The following is a 5551-nucleotide window of genomic DNA, read 5'->3' as shown; positions in this document are numbered from 1 at the left end:
AGCTCTGGTTCCTGTTAGAGGAAAATGGTAATTAGACGAGAGAAATCAATTAGAGGTACACTAACTGGAAAAGAGGAAATAAAGATATCTTTATTTTCAGATGATATTATTTTATACCTGGCAAACCCTAGAGAATTAATGATAAAGTTATAACAATAAAAGTATTCAGCAAAGTGGAGGGACATAAAATTAACATAAAGAAGTCAGTGGCCTTCGTGGGACACCTGGTAGGCTCAGTTGGTAAAGTGTGCCACTCTTGATCTCAGGGTTGTGAGTTCGAGCCCCACGTTGAGCGTAGAGATTACTAAAAATAAACCTTAAAAAAATAAATAAAATAAACTCTTAAAAAAAGACATCAATGGCCTTCATATATACAAATAATAATCAGTTAGAGGCTCTAATGATAGAGAAAACCCCACTTACAATAGCAGCAATGAAGATAATATACCTTAAGAAGGAACCTAACAAGAAATGTAAAAAAAAAAAAAAAATCTATGTGAAGAAAACTTTAAAATGTGTTTGTCAAAACTCATAGATCTTTACAGCACAAAAAATGAATCTTAATGTATGAAAATTAAAAAAAAATCAACCAGGAGGTCAGGGAATCCTTGGATGGAATGCAGGCCGTGACAACATAATCTAACTATATTACTAAGAAATGACATGACCTCACTGAAGGGGGCAGGAGAAGACATGCTGACCTATGTAACCTTGGAAAATGGTACTTTGACTGAAAACTCCAATTTAAAGACAAAAGAACCATAGAAAAGCATTTAGTTCAATTTTGGTCAAGTTATTTCCCACCGAGGTACAAATTAACAATTCTGCTGTCAAATGCTCTACCACTGAGCTATACCCCCCAAATTAACAATTCTGATATTGCTATACATGTTTACTGCAACTGAATAATTAAGTAAATGGGTGATGGATGGTTGGAGCCCGGTTTCTCATGGTTGGACTGGGAGGACATTGATAAGCAAGAAGAGATAGAATGAGCCATGTGGTACTGGAATATCAGTATGAATTCATGTTTGTCTTAAAATATATACAGCTGGATAGATACAGAAACCATTAAAGATATGTGTGTATACATGGGTTAGTATACATACTTCTATTTCCGAGATCCTATGATCATAACCAGGTCAAAAGACAATTGACAATCTGGGAGAAAATGCATACAACATCTATCACAGTAAAGCGTTCGTATCCTCAATATACAAAGAACTCTTGAAAATTGAGGGAGAAAGGTCAAAAAAGCCAATAGAAAAATGAGCAAAAGATGTGAACAGACAATTCACACATTTAAAAAGGATATTAACATGGCCCTTTAATATATGAAAAGTGTAATCTCACTCGTAGTTGGAGAAACACAAATTAAAACTACCCTGAGAGGATGGGTAAACAGATTGTGAAGTATTCTGGAAATACCATTTCCAGAATATGGAATTCTATTCATCAATAAAAAGGGAAAAAGTACTGATACACACAGCAAGTTGGATGAATCTCAAAAGCATTATGCTGGGTGAAAGGAGCCAGATACAAGAGTACATACTGTCTCATTCCATTTGTATGAAACTCTAAAAAAGACAAATATAATCTACAGTGACAGAAAACAAATTAGTGGTTGTGTGAGGTGTGGGGGGGTGTTGGGAAGGGGTGCAAAGGAACCTCTAGAGGGTGGTGAAAATGGTCTATATATCAATTGTGGTAGTGGTTATAAAGTTAAATACATTTGTCAAAACTCACTGAACTGTACTCTTAAGTATATGTATTGTTAAACAAACAAACAAGACAACATGTCCAAAATGAAGTTGCTTATGCTAAGCCCCACATCACCAAACCAAGACTTAATTACAGTTTTGGCTCTCCCAGATATGGATTCTTACACCAGTCGATCAAGAATCACCTGCTCAGCACTAGTTTGGTAGTCTTTCTGACAAACTTCTGTCATGCCTTAAAAGAAAGTAACCTTGCAATAACCATCCTGGGTTTTCTGCCTAGAAAATTTCCTTATTCCTGCTCCCTTCTGGCCATAAATGTCATTTTGTACAGCTTCTCGGGGCTCTTTTCCATCTGCTAGATTAGATACTGCCTAATTCAAATAGGTTTTTGCTCAAATAAACTCTTAAAATTTTTAATATGCCTCAGTTTATCTTTTAACTATATATATGGGGAGGGAGGGAGAGCATCTCAATAAGGTTCATGAAATTACAAAAGGTATAATAAAGGAGTTCTGGCTGAAAACACTTTCCCACAGCAGGCAAATTATTTACCCCTATGAAAATGAGAGCTAAGAAAACCTTCAATGAGATACCATTTCTTACCTCTCAGATCGGAGAAAAAAAATTTTTTTAAGATTTTACTTGTTTATTTGACAGAGAGAGAACGTGCAAGCATGGGGAGTGGGAGAGGAAGAAGCAGGCTCCCCACTGAGCAGGGAGCACGATGACGACACGGGGCTCAATCCCAGGACGCTGGGATCATGACTTGAGCCGAAGGCAGACGCTTAACCTACTGAGCCACCCAGGTGCCCCTGGATCAGAGAAAATTTTAAAATATGACAACACAGTCTGTTGGAAAGGCTGTGGGGGAAACAGGCTGTCAAATGCATTGCTAGTGGGAATGAAATTGGAACAGCCCTTTGGGAAGGAAATTTGGAGATACCTAACAAAACTACATCTGCACTTTGTGATGCAGCAATCCTAGTTCTATGTATTTACCCTAAAGATACACCTCAGATAATACAAAATTACATACGTGTACAAGGGCATTCGTTTTGGCATTGTTTATAATTGCAAAATATCGGAAACAACCTACATTGGCAAACACAGGAGAGTGGTTAAATTATGATACACCTACAAAATGGGGTACTGTGTAGCTGCAAGAGAGACAAGATATAGTATTAAATGACAAATGCAAAGCATGCTACCCTTCCTATATGATAAATAAGATAATATACATATATCTGTTCATTTGAGCAAAAAGAAACACAGAAAGGCTAAACCAGAAAGTAAGTAGACTGGTTACCTCAACAATGGTGGGGAGGGGCAAAATGGAATTCTAACAGAAACAAAGGAATCTGACTATATTTCAAATGAATTACACAGCCTAATTGAAGGGGGCAAGGAGGAGGAGAACTAATCCAAGTAGCTCTTGAACACAGTATTTTGACTATCATCAGATTAAAGACAAAAGGAACTGCATCAAATATTGAAGCTTGTTAAACCCAGTATTTTGACTATAGACTGCCATAAGCCTAAAGACAAGAGACTGTAAAACAACTATATTGACCTCTAGTTGGTAGGTTTGTTTTTTTGCAATCTTATGGTTTAGCAATTCTGGTTACCTAATGGGTATTATATGATTGCACAAATGAGCAAATTTATTGTGGATAATGACAGCCAGGTTTCTTTCCACTGAAGAAGGGATTTACAAATATGGAAAGTGAGACAACTAGAATGAACCTTGCGTTGGTGGGTTGAAATGTAAGGTATTAGTAATGAATTTATGTTTTCAAAATATAGATACCTATAGCAAAATATATAAATAGATATGTATGGCTAGATGGATTAGAATACATACATATATTTCCTAGCTTTGTACACCGAGAGGGCCTAGACACAATTACACCCTAGTAGCAATGAACACTTTGTCAACTGGGGATGAAAAAGAATAAGGTGAGTCTGTACTCAGCCATCAAAAAAAAAGAAATCTTAGCATTTGCAACGACATGGATGGAACTGGAGGGTATTATGTTACGTGAAATAAGTCAATTAGAGGAAGACAATTATCATTTGATTTCATCCATATGCGGAATTTAAGAAACAAACCAGAGGATCATAGGGGAAGGGAGGGAAAAACAAAATAAGACAAAATCAGAGAGGGAGACAAACCATAAGAGACTCTTAACTCTAGGAAACAAATTGAGGGTTGCGGGGGGGGAGGGATGGGGTAACTGGGTGATGGGCATTAAGGAGGGCACTTGATGTAATAAGAATTGGGTGTTATATGCAACTGATGAATCACTAAACTCTACCTCTGAAACTAATAATACACTGTATGTTAATTAATTGAATTTAAATTTTAAAAAAAGGAATAAGGTGAGTCTGGAGCATCTTATAGTGCCAACAAGAAAGTGCAAAAAAACCCCAAAAAACCCCAACCCAAAACGATGCGGACATGTCAAAGGGACACCAAAGTCAACTTGAAGGAGCTCCCACTGGCCAAATCTGGGACAGTTTGAGCACCAAATGAAATAATGATAGTGATTATAATTCATTGAATAAAATAAGTCTGTACAGATATACATACATAAATGGGGGAGAAGAGAAAACTCTTCCTTACAGTAGAATAGCAACTAATAAATACCAAAGGAATGTTGGTGTTAGAAAATCATCACTGAATTTTTTTTTAAAGATTTTATTTATTTATTTTTATTTGAGAGAGAGAGAATGAGAGAGAGGGAGTACATGAGAGGGGGGAGGGTCAGAGGGAGAAGCAGACCCCCCGCTGAGCAGGGAGCCCGATGCGGGACTCGATCCAGGCACTCCAGGATCATGACCTGAGCCGAAGGCAGTCGCTTAACCAACTGAGCCACCCAGGCGCCCCATCACTGAATATTGAAGCCAATGGTTCAGAAATTTTATACAGAGAGAAAGAATGATAAAGCAAAGGTGGTAAAATGTAAACAATGGATGAATCTGGGTAAAGGGTACCTGGAATTTCCTTGTACCATTCTTGCTTTGGGGTACATTTAAAATGATATAAAAATTAAGTTACCGCTCCCCACCAAAGAAAGATAAAGAAAATAGAGTATGCTAGTATTGATAATGTCTCTAAACATGCTTTCTAATGTTTTTCTTTCCCAGATAAAAACTACTGCTTGGGTGGTGGGGTTTGTATAGGGAGCCAGAAAGTACAAGAGAGGCTTATAATGCATTTTACTACTTATTTGGATGTTCCTGGGGTTTCGCCATCCTGTTTTTGCTTTGTTTTTTTAAACGAAGCTTTTTCGTTTGATTCACTGCCATTCTTTCCTCTTGGGTATTTTACATTTATTTGTGGCTAGGTCCTTTACCTAACAGGATGTACGGCTTCATATTAAGAAAATCAGCGTCAAATTCCTCCCCCCCCCAAAAAAACCCCCAAGGGCTTCACCAGAGGCGGGGTTTCCCTCCGGGAATCACTCGGAGGGGGGCGGAACTAGACCAGGGCAAAGCTTCCGCTTTCATTTCTAGGGTTGTAAGTCAACCATTCCGATTAAAGGAGTACGGCGGAAGGGTGATTTTCTGTCGGCAAACACTTCCCTAGAGACAAGTCCACCTATGACATAAGGATGCCACAGTGTCGCATCATAATGGGTGGTCTGTGAGAGCTCAAAGGCCAGATCAGATGACCTAGTTTGCGGTAAAACATTAAACTGCAATTCACCTGACCTGCCAGTTTTACTCTCTTCTCTCCGTTTCCAAAATACTGAACTTCCGTGGTAGACTCCTCCCCCTCCATTCCTGGCCAGTGGTTTGATCCGACCCTAATACTGACAGGAGGGACG

The sequence above is a fragment of the Mirounga angustirostris genome, unplaced genomic scaffold (genome assembly GCF_029215605.1).
Source record: "Mirounga angustirostris isolate CCGP_5_RB_7025 unplaced genomic scaffold, mMirAng1.0.hap1 SCAF_11, whole genome shotgun sequence".
Classification (NCBI taxonomy): Eukaryota; Metazoa; Chordata; class Mammalia; order Carnivora; family Phocidae; genus Mirounga; species Mirounga angustirostris.
This window is presented reverse-complemented; position numbering follows the sequence as displayed.